At 43.4% G+C, this 14494-nt stretch overlaps 1 long non-coding RNA gene across 2 annotated transcripts in view; it reads right to left on the bottom strand.

Annotated features, from left to right (window-relative positions):
- The window catches only part of LOC120375173, a 101601-nt gene extending 87364 nt beyond the window's left edge, over positions 1-14237 (bottom strand). Inside the window, exons 1-2 of one of the 2 annotated variants that reach the window (XR_005586482.1) lie at positions 13983-14237; positions 3933-4014 (exon numbers count right to left, since the gene is read on the bottom strand). This is a non-coding gene — a long non-coding RNA (uncharacterized LOC120375173). The remainder of the gene's footprint in view (positions 1-3932; positions 4015-13982) is intronic. The other variant, XR_005586481.1, reaches the window with a different exon arrangement.
- Between the last annotated feature and the right edge of the window lie 257 nt (positions 14238-14494).

Raw genomic sequence — 14494 nt, 5'->3', positions numbered from 1 at the left:
GTGCCTAAATTGTAATCTCCTGCAAGAAAGCTCAGTGATACCGTTTTACCAGCTAAGGCATTAGGATAGCCTAGAATGGGCCATTTCAATTATTTCATTTTCTTAAATTGTTTTAAATGACTGCATCTATAATTATGTTGAATGGAAGCTGGAGGAAAAGAATGTACCTTAACGCACATAAGCCAAGTATATTATGAGAATATGTACAATAAGTATTCTGAATTTCCAGCCAGGTAGTAGCAAAACCTGTTTTAAGTGGTTTCTGTTAAAGAAACTTCATGCAGAATGTGGCATTAAAGCTGCCACATACATACCAACATGAGGAACTGGAAGAAGATATGTCCCTTTTCTGCAGCAGTAACTGAAAGTATTTTTGGAAACTTTGATCATGATAGCAGATATGTCGATATAGACGCACACACACATGTATGTTAGGTATATACACACACTCTGAGTAAGAAACCTGCTGTTTAATTCCAGGTGATCAGATACAATTACAGCTTTAATAATTTTAAGCAAGTTAACTGATAAGTTATGAAAAATGAATGCCTTAATTTTGTCGGAAAAATGATCAAGGCTAGACATTTTATCTGTTTTTCTGTTTTATGATCCAGTATATTTGAGCAGAAACAAGTTTTTTCAGTTACTTAGGTTAGTTCATTTTTAACTTATCTGGTATCAATTACTGAGACAGATTTGCAATATTCAGTGTCTGTACAGATGAAACACTTTAATACCTTAGATGGCTCATTTCTGGAATCAGCCCAGACTGGCACAATCCACAAACTTTAAAATCCTTTTTACAAAATTCAAAGATGATCAAGATTAAAATTCCCTACTGTGTATTTTGGATCCCCTCCAAAAACATTCAGTCTTTATTCATTATTGGATATTGTCTTGATTAAAATTCCTGTTGGTTAGTTCTATGGTTAAGGAGTAATCTTGTATCTTAGCTTTTGGAATGTATTAATATCATGTGACATGTATGAAGTCCAAATTAATATAGAGAGATCTCTTTCACTAGTCAGCATGAAAAAAGATTTAGAATGTTCAGATTTCAGCAAAACAGTCCAGAAAAATTTATCTTGCACTAACCTTATAACATAGCTATTTCAAATTCAAGTCAGGAATAGCTCAGGTTTATTCTACTCTTTCAAAGAGTTCTGATTTAATGAAAGGTTTGTGTATCAGAAATATACTGAATATCCCAAATGCATAAAATAATAATCTGTTTCATTCTTCTAGTCCCAAATCAAGAGCTATACTTTCTAAAAAAACCAGCAATTTTTATAAAGAGGCCAAATTCATCTGTGGTGTAATTCCACTGAATAGTTTTGTCCAATTGACATATTATGACTTTAAAAAGAATAAAAGTGTCTTCTGATTCTCATCAGCTATGCACCTATATTTTCTTTGTGCTTCTGAACTCTAAAGCTAAAAACTAAGGGGAGACAAACCTTAGAAAGGGCTTATAACTCAAAATTGTGTGCATATCAGACCTGTTTTCATGCAGAACCATGCAAAAATGCACATAACAGAATATAAAGAAAATGTGAAAGAGCAGAAGTTGCTAGTGTCCCTGAACCACGATTTTAGCACCTAAAACTCAGACTGAAACAAGTAACTTATATGAGATGTTATCTAGAAACTTTTAAAGAGCCACAATCTAAGGGTTTGTCTACACTTAAAAGGCTACAGTGGCACAGTTGCAGCGCTTCAGTGTAGACACTACTTATATTGACGGGAGGGATTCTCCCATCAGCATAGGTAATCTACCACCCCGAGAGGCGGTAGCTAGGTCTACAGAAGAATTCTTCCGTCAGCCTAGTGCTGCCTACACAGGGACTTAAGTTGGCTTAACTATGCCGCTCAAGGTTGTGCTTAAACTGACCTAATTTTCTAGTGTACACCAGGCCTGATATTCTTACTCACCCTAAGTAGCATCTTACAAGAAGCTGTGATAGTTCTCAGGTATCCCAGGACTGTGAGTCACCTTGTCACTCCCTGATTCCAGCAAGAGCAAGTCTTTCTTGTGGTAGCTGGGTGACAGCTCCCTGGCACCACCACACTGTTAGCCACACAAGCGCTCGCCTTGGGCTCTGCCAGCAGCCCTAACGTCGCCTTGCAGGTTAACAATAGCACCAAAACCTTGAGTCCCTTTGAATCGTTCCTCTGTGATGTCCAGCCCCTGACACTGGCTATTCACAGAAATTCCAGATCCTCTGCATCCAAAGGTGCAGCGTACCCCAGTTTACCTTAAACCACCGCACCCATAAACCACACAGTACTTGTGAGCACTTGTAGTAAGACAAAAGTAGATTTATTTAAGAAAGAGTAAGTATTTAACTAGAAACAAGAGAGTGTGCTGGAAACAAATGGGTTACAATACAAAATTAAAATAATAAACATGAACCTGACTCTACACTTACCAAGAGTTACCTTTCCTATCCTATAAAGTAATCCCCTCCGCCCCCAAACGTCCAGACCATTGCAGAGTTGGCTCGTTTCTCAAAATGAGGATCCAAATGTTCACTAAACCATCCCTGCTCCACAAAGGGTTTCCCTCAGTTAATGGATACAGAGTGCTTCTCCCTTCCTCTGCGTTTACAGAAAAGAAGCCTTTTGTTTCTATTCACGGTCAGGGTGAACCCCGTCTTCTTGTAAAGATTATTTTTTTTAACTATAAGTGGGTTTGATTGTTGTTGCCTCTGATGGTTTCCCATTTACAGTCTTAGTATTGCACAAGGCTAACCAACTGAACCTCGCTTTATATCACCAGCCGAACAGGGCGGGTGACTGGCTTCCTTTGCCCAAATCAGCCAACACTGAGACACATTCTTGCCTGGTGACTAATTCGTACTCTAAGGCCCTAATGCATGCTTTCAGAATAAATACATTACTCCTAAAATGTTACCTGTATGTTTGTACAGTTCTATTTATGGACATTTCACAATGACTTGACTAGTTATGAGCTTTCTGTGGTACCTTACCTGTTACTCTTTATGGATAAACATCCTGTAAGGCATGTGTTTGGTGTAGTGAGTTTGTCAGGTCTGAGGTGAGAAACATTTGCAAAGAACAGGGGACCCTTTGCCAAGGGGTCTCTGTGTCACAGTAGCCCATTGACTTCACTGAGATGGTCCATGGAGTAAGGTGTAAATTAGGGTACCAGAATACGGACAGACATTTTAAAGTATAACTTAATCCACAACAACAAGAAACATGCTAGCTGCTGCCAGGGGCGGCTCTAGAAATCACGCTGCCCCAAGCAGCGCGCGCGGCGCGCCGCCCCTTTCCCCCCCCCGGGTCGGGTCCCTCCCCCGCTCCCTTGGCTCCGCCCGCAGGCCATGCGCAGGCGGCGCGACGCCCCCGGCCCGGGGGCGGGCATGCGCGGCGCGGCCGTGCCCGCGGGCTCCGGTTAGCGCGCGCGCAGCCATGCGCAGGTCCACTCACCGCTCCCGGCTCTGGTCGACCTGCCAGCCGCGGTCCCCCCCCCCGCCTCCCCTCCCGGCCGGCGGCCCGGCAGGGGCATTTCTAGGCATTTTGCAGGCCTTTGCTTGTTTTGTGCCCCCCTGGAAGCTGCTGCTAAGAAGCTGTTCTCATATTGCATATTCATTCCTACACAGGAGCATGGAATCATGGGTCACTACCACTCCCAAACAATGCCTTAAAAATTAGGCTAGCTCTAAGAACGTAACCACTCATTTTGTACCCACAGTGGTTTGCCCACAAACACTTGTCGGCACAATGGTTGGCAGTTAGATGCCTTCCTGGTTTGCACTCTCAAACCAGCAGGTACAAACTGGGAAGTCAGTTTCGAGAAGCAGGATCTATGCAACCATTTATTTTTGTCTAGAAAGCCTCATGGCAATATGTACAGCATATGGCAGTCCCACGAAGGAGGGTCACATAGCTGAGTAATGTAATCTTACCTTGTTTCAGCTGTCCTCATACAGAACAAACACCCATTTGTCAGACTATGAATGTCAAAGTGACTCTTAGAGGCCTGGAATCCTGAAAAACAACAAGCATGCATGTCAAACCCTATGTTTTATCCTGTTTTTCTCCTCCCCTTCTGGGGCTGTGGGCTCAGAGTTGGAGGTTGTCTCCAGTATCTTTACAAGGGAATCCCTTGTAGATCATTTTGAAACCTACTTATCTTATCACAATGCTTCATTTTTTTGCCAGGAGGGCTCTTTTAGAGTGAAAACACCCCCTCCCCAAAGCTGGAGGCTCTGCATGTGGGACTAATACAGTGTCGAGGGGACAGAATTCTCTCAGGATAAAAGTAGGGCAAGGAGTATCTGCATAGCGAGGCTGTGGGTGCTACTACAGCCCATGGATTATAGTAATAATTACAGCCACTGCATGAGCAGCAAAGAGTCCTGTGGCACCTTATAGACTAACAGACGTATTGAAGCATGAGCTTTCGTGGGTGAATACCCACTTTGTCGGATGCCACTGCATGGTTTCCAAAGAATGCCAGGGGCCACAGTGCCACCTCTGTGTTCTGGCACTACTTATGGAATCAAGTATCAGAGGGGTAGCCGTGTTAGTCTGGATCTGTAAAAGCAACAAAGAAGAAGTGGGTATTCACCCACGAAAGCTCATGCTGCAAAACGTCTGTTAGTCTATAAGGTGCCACAGGATTCTTTGTTACTTATGGAATGCAACCAGGGTACTGCTGCTGTGCTGTGGGCCTTCTGCAGCTTGGAATGGACCAGCGAATTTTGCCCTGACCAGATTTCCGTCAAACTGAAGAAATGCCACTGGGTAGTGTAGCGGACAAAAGGCCAGGTTCTGATCCCAATTGGCTTCAATGAGATCAGGATTTCATCCTCTGTGTGAGGTCTTGCAGAACATTTTGCCACTGTTGGTAATACTGCTTCAGGGTCATAATATTTAATGTAATAAGGAGTTGTACTTCATGCTCCCATGTAGGGTATGAGTACAGGTGATCTGCAGAATTATATCTGCTACTTCAACGTGGCAAACAAATAATGGGGGGAAAAGGCAAAAGCTTTTCATACAGGGTGATGTGGTATTCAAGAGTAAGGACTTCTATCCCAGCTCTGCAAATAAATCATTGTGTGATCTTGGGCAAGTTACCTCACTTATATGCCTCAGTTTTCCCATCTGTTGAATGGGGATACTACTACTTGCAAGATATTTTGCAGTTTAATTGATATTTATAAAATATTTTGGTAGAAATAAAATAATAATTGTAGTGAAGTGTTCTAAGATCTACAAGTGAATGATGTTATGTGTAAAGTACTATTATTCTCCTTCTGCATCTTATTTTTCAGTGATCTCTTCCATAAAACACAAATTGAACTACCACTCACAGACCTAACTCTCTCTTCCAAACCTCCCTCCAAACTAAAATCTCAGCCTCCCTCTCTGACATTGCCCCATGGATATCTAGTCATGGATGTTTAGCTCTGCATGGCTAAAGCAGCTACTACTCTGACCTGCTGCTACCTCCTTGGTCGATCACTATTCTGCCCGTCACTCAACCCTGCAACCTGGATGTTGTCTTCGACTTGGAACGCTCTCCAGGCAGGGCCGGCGCTTCCATTAGGCAACCCTAAGCGGTCACCTAGGGCGCCAGGATTTTGGGGGCAGCATTTTGTGCACTCCCCACGGGGCGCACGGGAGCTTCCGGGTCCGCTCCCGTCGCACCGCCGAAGGAGGACCTTCTGCTGACATGCCGCAGAAAACAGCGGCAGGCAATTGAGCAGCTCAATGACTGCCACTGTCGCCTGTGGCACTTCGGCGGAGGGTCCTTCTTCGGCGGCGCGATGGGAGTGGAACCGGAAGCTCTCGCATGCCCCGTGGGAAGTGCACAAAATGCCGCCCCCCGAATTCTGCCTAGGGCGCTAGAAACCCTGGCGCCGCTCCTGCATCCAGGCTATGACTAAGTCTTGCAGATTTTTTCTACATAACATTGTGGCCTTTCCTGTCTATCCCCAGAACTAAAATGCTCATCCAAGGTCTCATATCACATATTAATTACTGCAACAGCCTTCTCTTTGGCCTTGGCGAATGCGTTCTTACCTTACTGAGATCCATTCAGAATGCAATTCCAAAGAGCACTTTGCTAGCCTGTCACTTGAACCTGCCACCTCTTTCTGAATCCTTCCACTGTCTCCTCCTCCTCTATTGCATCACACATAAGCTACTTATCTTCACTTTGCAGGCTCTTCACGAGCTACCCACACCCTATCTATAGTCACTCATTCGCTATTGAATGATGTGGACTTTCAACTTCTGTCAGCCCATGATGTCAGCCTTCATCACCCACTTGTTAAATTTCAAACAAACACCTTGATGCTTTCGCCCATGCTTCCCCTCAGACTTTGGAAGAGCTCCACTTAGACATCCGTAACAGCTGCTGGCATGCCGGAGACCACTGCTTATCAGGCTGACCAGCGCTGTCTCATTGTTTCCTTGTAGTTCCCCGGCTGTCTCCATTTGTTCTCTCATTTTAGGCTGTAAGCTCCTGGGGACTTTTTTTTCCTGTGTTTGAACAGCCCCTAGCACAATGGGGTCTGTGCAATATTGCTCAGTGTCACACATTCTGTGACAAACGATGTGGCATTAGTGACATTGGGTCAGAGGCTAGGCTGCACCTCTAAGTGCTTACACCCAAGGGGAAGAGGGGTGGATAAGCTGGCTTTAAAACCACCTGTCTGCTTTGGAGTTGCTCTGAAGGCTGGAGCAAGCCTGGCATGAATTAGACCACCCAGGAGGTCTACCTACAGACAGCGGCACTGCCTGGATCTCTGCAGCCGGGACTCCAACTGTGTGCAGGGACTCCAACCCTTCACACCCCTGATAGATCTGGCTGGGGTTTGTTACTGTCTTCATCACTTCCCGGGAATTTAGATCCTTTCTGTGCTGCTCCAGCCTCTTTCCCTGGTTTACAGGAGCCATAGTGGGGTGAGAAGCTAATGCATTTGGCCATGTCCACCCCATGCGCAGAATGACAGCAACTAAGGTTCCTTTACATCAGGGACAACAACTGTGGAGTGAAATGGGGCCAAGTCATGATGCTAGTGAAACCAATGACTAATTTCATTGTCCACCGCGGGAGCAAGAGCAGCTCCCTGGTCACTATAGCCACGTTTTCAGACGCCTATGCACATATTTCAGTACCTAATTAAGTGACCTGATTGTTCTGAGGGCTTGAATGGGAGCTGGGGGTGGTTCTGCAACTCAGAAAATTAGGACTGTTATTCAGCTGTCTAACTTTATGCCCCCAAGTTTGAAACTATAGGGACTCAGCTCAAATGTATGTAAGCCCTTCCTGACCCAAGCAGTACTTAGTCATGCAAATTCTTTGACTCCAGCTGCACTACTCAGGTGAGTCAGGATATGCAGGATTTTTTTTTAAGCCTATAAGGTTTCTCTGATAGAAGCAGAAGTTTTGTTCTGTTTTAAAAAAAACATTTTGGATGTGCCTTCCCATGCTATAACTAATTATTGCTCATTCCACTGCTAGGGCTTTGATTCAGGTACTTTGTGGTTCCTTAGTGACACTGGTTGGTAAGCCTAAGAATTGTTTAAATGTATCAGAGGATGGTTGGCAGCTTCTTGTAAGCATTTATTCCAGCTTTTATTGTAAATGTTGTCACTTTCTTCTCTTGACACTTACTGTGCCTTTAATAGTATTGTTTTGATCCTGTTGCTGCACTGCTGAGAATACTCATACAGAATGAGCAATTACTTAGGTAGCTAAGCCTTTGTTTTCAGTATTACACCTTGGGGTCTTCAGGGAAATGTAATATATGGTCTGATTTCAATTGCTGCTTCCAGGCAGTGGTACACTGGTGAAGTGAAATAGTGATATTAGTCAAGTTAAAGAGAAAGTTTGGAGCCAACATTAGGCTCAAGGTAGAAGTGTTGGCTCCCACAACTCCTCTGGCTTGACTCAGGACCTGAGGTACTTGGCAGTTTCAAAAACCGGGCCCCTTCAAGATGTCTCAAAGTTGAGCACCCAACAGTGAGGCACCCAAAATCACTAGCCACTTTTGACCATCTTGCCCTTAACTATTCTGTAAGTTAGTTTAGCCAGCCGAAAAGCAGTAGTTTTCTACCACCCAAGCATGTTGAAAGGCCTAAATAATGTTTGTAAAGCACTTTACTTATGAAATTGCTGTGCACCATTATTAATTCCGAACAGCTGAAGATATGATATGATACACAACCCTTGCACACATGGGTAATTACTCGCCACAGACTGATAGTTGGTAAGACTGAGGAGGACTAATTCTTCTTGTCTAAATGCATATTTAAAAACTATTTTGGTGAGGATCAGAAATTTTATAAGAGCTCTGGGTGCTCCGAGTCTGATTTTCAGTTCCCATTGACAAATTCCTGTTGATTTTAATGATCATTATTTTAAAAACATGCCTCATTTATAATTAATTCTCATTATTTTTTTCTGTTCAGTTACACTGGACTATATTTTTAGCTCTGTATCCTGAATGATCATGTACAAACTAAATTAGAAGGAAAATGATTACTTTTTTTTAAAAGCATGCATATTTGGCATTCTGACTGCTTTTAAGACTATTTTTGAAGCCATGTTTTCTATAACAAATTTAATAGTAATGCATTTTGCTTCAAAAGTTTTTATAAGGGACATGCATGCAGTTCATTGAGCAATTAACTTGCCTTGGGAGTCCTGTGAAATAAGAGGCAAAAGGTCAAAGTCTAGAGTAGCAGTATAACTTAAGTTTGTGTGTGAATCTGTGCATGCATAAAATAACTGCACTCAATAAAAAGATTTTTCGATCCAACAGAATAAACGATTAGAGGTTGATAAAATCGTGTTTATATAATGTACGATATGTAAACTTATCTATACTTAAAAACCATCTATAATTATGTACCTGCAAAATAATTTGGCATGTAGACCTGAACCTATCTTTGCATTTATAAATAAAAAAAAAATTGAAAAGTTTTTAGGCAAAAACATAAACTTAAGAAAAATATCTTTTACTATTTTGGAATTACCCAGATCCTTTCCCAAAACGTAGGTGCTTCACATCATTTAACACACATAATTATGACAGGCTTTAAAATCTGCAATATAAATTTTCAGTTACACAGTTAATCAGTCATTGGACTCCCAGGCAAGAGGAACAGAACTAACATAGCAGACCCTGAGACTCTCACTTGGCCACGCTAGGATCTATAGGTAGATTCTCAGCAGCTTCCACTGAGCACAGCAGAGAAAAGGGTTTAGTGAGTGGTCAAGAAGGCGGTTACAGCTTCTTATTTCACTGCCTCATCATGACAGCATCCAGGATAAGTCAACCCCCTCCCCTGCAGCTGAGAAGTGCTCCTGTGCACCAGAACTAGTGCATGTGCATTGAAGGTGAGGCAGGGGCTCTATAGGTGCACACATGCTGTGCCCCATACAGAAGCACAGAGAGGACAAGTCAGAGTAAAGATTTACAGAAGCACAGAATCTCAAGTTCCCCCCTCACATGGCAGTTGTGTAAGTGCATCCTATAGCCAACTTCAGCCATTGGGATGAAGCAGTTTCTGGCGAGTGGCTTTGTAGCCACTCTACTGCCTAGGAGGGAACATTCCTCCTACCTTGCCCCATAATGCACCTTCCAAACAGCTGGCCACATTACTGAAGTGCGGGGGGGAGGCGACAAATGACTCCCTCTGGCTTCCGCTACCTGGTGAATTTCCCCCACGTTGATTGCAATGACAGGCCCAGAAACTGATGTAGCTCCAGTTTAAGCTGGTATTTTAGGAAAAACTAACACTGAGGAAAAATCCCACTAGCTTGTAACTCAGATCTGAACAGAAAAATGATTTTAAAAACTGCCTGTTCTTTCCATTGAAGTGTGGCTTCAAGCAAAGCCACATCAATTCCAAAGGTTTGTTTGTTTGTTTGTTTTGGCAAGAACAGAGAAGATTAGATTTAAAGGGCTGGCAAGTTGCTAGTTACAGCTACAGAAATTGTAGAAGTGCCTAAGGTCTCCAGCAGTTTTATATAAGGATTTTAAAAATCACTTTGTTTTTAAAAATATAAGGTAAGTTTGTTTTTTTCTGTTCCTCTTATGAATACATTGATACAAGACAGATACAGCGGTGGGCATTAAAACCAAAATCAGAATTTGCTAAAGGTACCAAAGATACCACACAAAGACCATAGTTAATTCCTATTCTAAGGTGTGTGGGAAAAAACCAGGGAATTTCAGATTTCTCTGTAATAATTTGGGAAATGCTGAGTTTTTTTATGGCAATGGTTGTGCCTCCTACCAATAAAATCTTACTGTGGCATGTACATGGCTTGGAATATTTCCTCATTCTTGCCTAATATTAAACAGCAATGGCAGAGATCAAATATAATACATACAAATGATATTTACAGTGCCTATATGCCCACAAGAGACAAGAGAAAAACAGATACAACACACAAAAGTTATAAAACTTGTTGAATATTTAGTTAGTTGATTCTTAAATATGTGCTGTACAGATATGGGCTCAAAATGTACCTCTGTCACAGCTATATATTAAACAATATAATAAAATACAAGCGTATAATGCCAATAAATAGATCAAAGGTCATATCACCATGGCTCCCCTGATCCATCCTCAGAATAAAAATGCTTCACACACAGATGCTTCTAGACAGTTGACTTTAGCACACACCCATGTGTCTTTTTTTAAAAAAGAGTTCTGTTTGTTAGATTTAAATCATGCAGTATACTTACTTGCATTAAAATAGCTGTTTTGTGAACACAAACAACGGGAAGTAATAAACACCCACTCCAAATTGTGTTTTGATACGCCAATGGGGCTGGCTGGTAACTGAAACACCCATTTGTCAGATCTCCACAAACACACACCAATATACAAACTGGCAATTGGAAGCCTGAAACATCTGATACTTTTAAAAGTGCAGCAGGATGTTTGATGCCAGAAATTCAAATGTAGTGCTTTCTAGTGCTTGGGCCAAATCTTATCTCATCATTGTTATACCACAGTAGAGAAAATATTCAGGAAGGAGATAAAAGGAAAGCAGTGGGGTGTGGCTAGAAGCCAGAGAATTGGAATGAAAGTTGGATACAAGTAAAGCCCAGGCTTGGCAGATTATTTGGGTTGTTTTGCATTTCACTGATTGGTGCTCAATAGTAAGAGTGGTGGTGTCAAAAAAGCCACAGAGAACAAACAAACAAAGGAATGTCCAGGGTGAAATAAAAAGACAAAGCGGCCAGGTGAGAAGACTTAACTCTTCCCTTTGGGACTGGGGTCCAAAGGAGTAAATTAAGAATCAGGCTTGCTGAACCACAAAACCACTAGAACATGATTGTTAAACATCTGCTCAGCAAAGGCCCTGCAGGAGGGACAGCACTAGTGTTGCAGGCTAGGACTGGGGTGCCTTGGGAGACTCTGGAGGAGTGCTGGCTCACTGCTTGATTCTGCCTAATATTAGCCTGTACTGTTTGTCCTCCACTTCCATAATCACCACTCAGTTTAAGACATGAAAAGAACCCTGCAAAACAAATTCCTCTCCTGTGAGCAAAGTCCATTCAAAAGGGCTGGTGGGTGGGTTTGGAGCCTGGAACCCTTCAACTCTGACCTGCAGGTAGGGACAGAGGCATCTGCAAACCTGACTGGCATCAGCTCCTTCAGGGAAAGGTAACACATGTGGCCCATTTCTGCCTTTAACTGGGGTTTTAGGTCTGCAGATCAGCTTAAGGATCCTTTGGTCATGCTCATTCCCCACATTCATCCTCCTTCCTCCCCCATCACCATGCAGTATGTATGCAGAGCCACTATAGAAGCCTACTCCATGGGAACAAAGAGTGTAACATCCTTCGGTGAGGTTTCTACACAGCCAGGCCCCCACCCACACAGGAAAAGTAGTGCTCTTGCATTCTGCACCTTGTGTTCCTTGTGAAGTGGTTGGCAGGATTCGCCCCAGCGTGAACAACTCTGACTTTTGCAACTAGCACATTCACAGCATATTAGCCATGCAACCATCCTGACTGAGATATAATTTACATTAGGAATTAAGTGTTCTTTACACAATTTCACCAGTGCAGTAAGGATAAAAAACAAGACCCCTTAGAAACTTCTCTTGAACATGTTTCTGCGACCAATACAAGTAAATCCTCAGTTTTGGTCCCTGATGTCCTTTTTATACTCAGTTCATCAACAGAGTAGAGAACTATCTAAGTATTTTGTGTTAAGATTTTCCTGCATGACTCCAGTACCATAAAACACCCACTTGTGTTGATTGACCTTCTGCACTAGTAGCTCACTCTCTCTTTTGAGCCTTGGAATTAATCTTCATCATGTCAGCCTCTGAAGTTGCACTACATGCCCCCTGACTGGTGAGGTGCTTGGTGATTAGAACAACAAAACCATTAGCCCCTAGGTTTCAGACACACAGGTGATTTCTAATAGGTCTCTGTGAAGAGGACCAGTGACTAAAGATTTATTTGATGTCATCCCAGTAGTGGGGGAGGCACTTATGGAATCAGGAGAGTTTCAGAACATCCCCTTGTTAAAGAACTGAAGAGTATAAAAACAGCTAAAGCCCCAAAGCTGATAAAGATTGGATTAATATGTTTTGGACAAATTTATAATGAGTCTTGTTTGGGCTGATTTCCATTGAGTTCTGACATCCTGACTGCAAGCCCTGGCTAGGAGGTGGGTGGTAGACTCTGGTTAAGTCCTTGCAGATAAATCTGTTTAATGACCTGTTGCAGTGCTCATCCTATTTCACAAAGGTTCAGTTTTAATACCCCCAAACACTGGAAGAGATTGCATGCTGCTCCAAACACTCCACTGTGCATCAGAATTTCCTGGCTGTGTACAGTGCACCATCACATGTGCGTGAACCCCAACTGGGGGCAGGAGGGGAAGAGAGACTGACATTCAGCACTTATAGATAAATAAGTTTAGTTTAATTGTCATATTCTCAACTGGGTAATACGGCAACTCAATGCAAAAGTTATGCCTATATTTGTGGCATAACTCATGACCATTTCTGCATGCTACAGCTCCAAGCACTCTGCCAGCTGCAGAAGCTGGCAGCCATTTTGCACTGAGTTCTGAGCAGCCCAATTACAAAGCAGCACACACCACAGGCCCTATCATGGAGATTTTCCATTAAGAAAACAAGAGCAAATGAACGTGAAATAAAAAGAATTCAGATGTAAAGTATTTGTTGGCTCTTTTTGCATAGAAGAAACACGCCACCAGTACAAGAAATATGAGCAGATAACCCCTATTCCCTGCCCCAAAGGGTTTACAATCTAGATTACAGCTCTTTGGGGGCAGGGGCAGTCTATTTGGTTCTGTTTGTACAGCACCTGGCACAGTGGGGTCCTAGCTGCTACTATTATACAAACAAAAACCAATAAATTCACAGCTGCTAACACAACACAAAAGTCTTGCAGAAGCAAAGGGGTCTCCTGGCAACTGCCAGAGCCATACCCACAGAGGAGTACTCTGATTTCTTACAAGTGCGCTTCGCTTTTAATCACTCATCTCTTAAGTTTCAACTAGAGGTTTTCAAATACATTAGCATCACTTGCTCTCGCTGAGAGCAACTCCAAGGCAAGTCTAACAGTGAACTGATTTTTCAGGTATCAGAGTACAAAAAAACATGTTAAACAACTGCCTAGATTTAAGTGAAACATTCAGTACTGTCCTCTTTACCCTGCCTCCTGAGGACCCCTTCTCCGTGTCCCCTTTCTTCACCTCTTTTTCCGCTTTGCTCTGCCCACACTGAACTCACTCCAGCTTCCACTCTCACAGTGTGCTTGTCACTGCAACAGCTCCCTCCTCTGCAAGGCCCCTCTCCCCACAGTCCTATCCCCTCTCGAGGGTTCTCCAGCCATCCCCCCGTCATTCTCCTGTGTTGCACCTGTCCCACCACAAACTTGCCCAGCAAGCCATGCCCACGCCATCCTCCCACTGGGTCTGTCCCCTGCCTTTACCTGGCTCTGAGCTACGCGGACAGGGTGGAGACTAAGAAGAAACAGCAGCATCTGCAGCTTATTCTCATGCCTGCCAAGCCAGGCTCCCCCTGCTCTGTGCTCAGAGCCAGCTGGTGTTTGGGTGGCCCAGCCAGGTGCGGAGCTCTGCAGTTCCAGGAAGAAGATTCAGCAGCAGCCTCCTCCTGCCTACTCAACAGGAGATCAGAGTGGCCCCAATTGGCAGTAGCCTTCAACGCAGTTGCCTCCCCTCAGCCGAGCACCCCCTCCCCTCCACAGCTGAGGTGTGAGAGTAGATGAGAGTTCAGCTGAGCACTGCTGCAAAAAGCAGCAGCAGAAACCCACCTGTGCTTCCCATTCTGCAGCCTTGCTTTCCTCCCCTCCAGTCAGCTGAAAGTTGGAGGCTGAGGAATATTTGTTGTTTCTTCCCCAAGGCTGAAAGGGGAGGGGGTGCCCCTCCTCCTTCCTTTAAAATTACACCTAATTCACCTCTTTTGGAAAACTACAAACAAGAA

This window comes from Mauremys reevesii, linkage group 11 (assembly GCF_016161935.1).
Source record: "Mauremys reevesii isolate NIE-2019 linkage group 11, ASM1616193v1, whole genome shotgun sequence".
Classification (NCBI taxonomy): Eukaryota; Metazoa; Chordata; order Testudines; family Geoemydidae; genus Mauremys; species Mauremys reevesii.
This window is presented reverse-complemented; position numbering and strand designations above follow the sequence as displayed.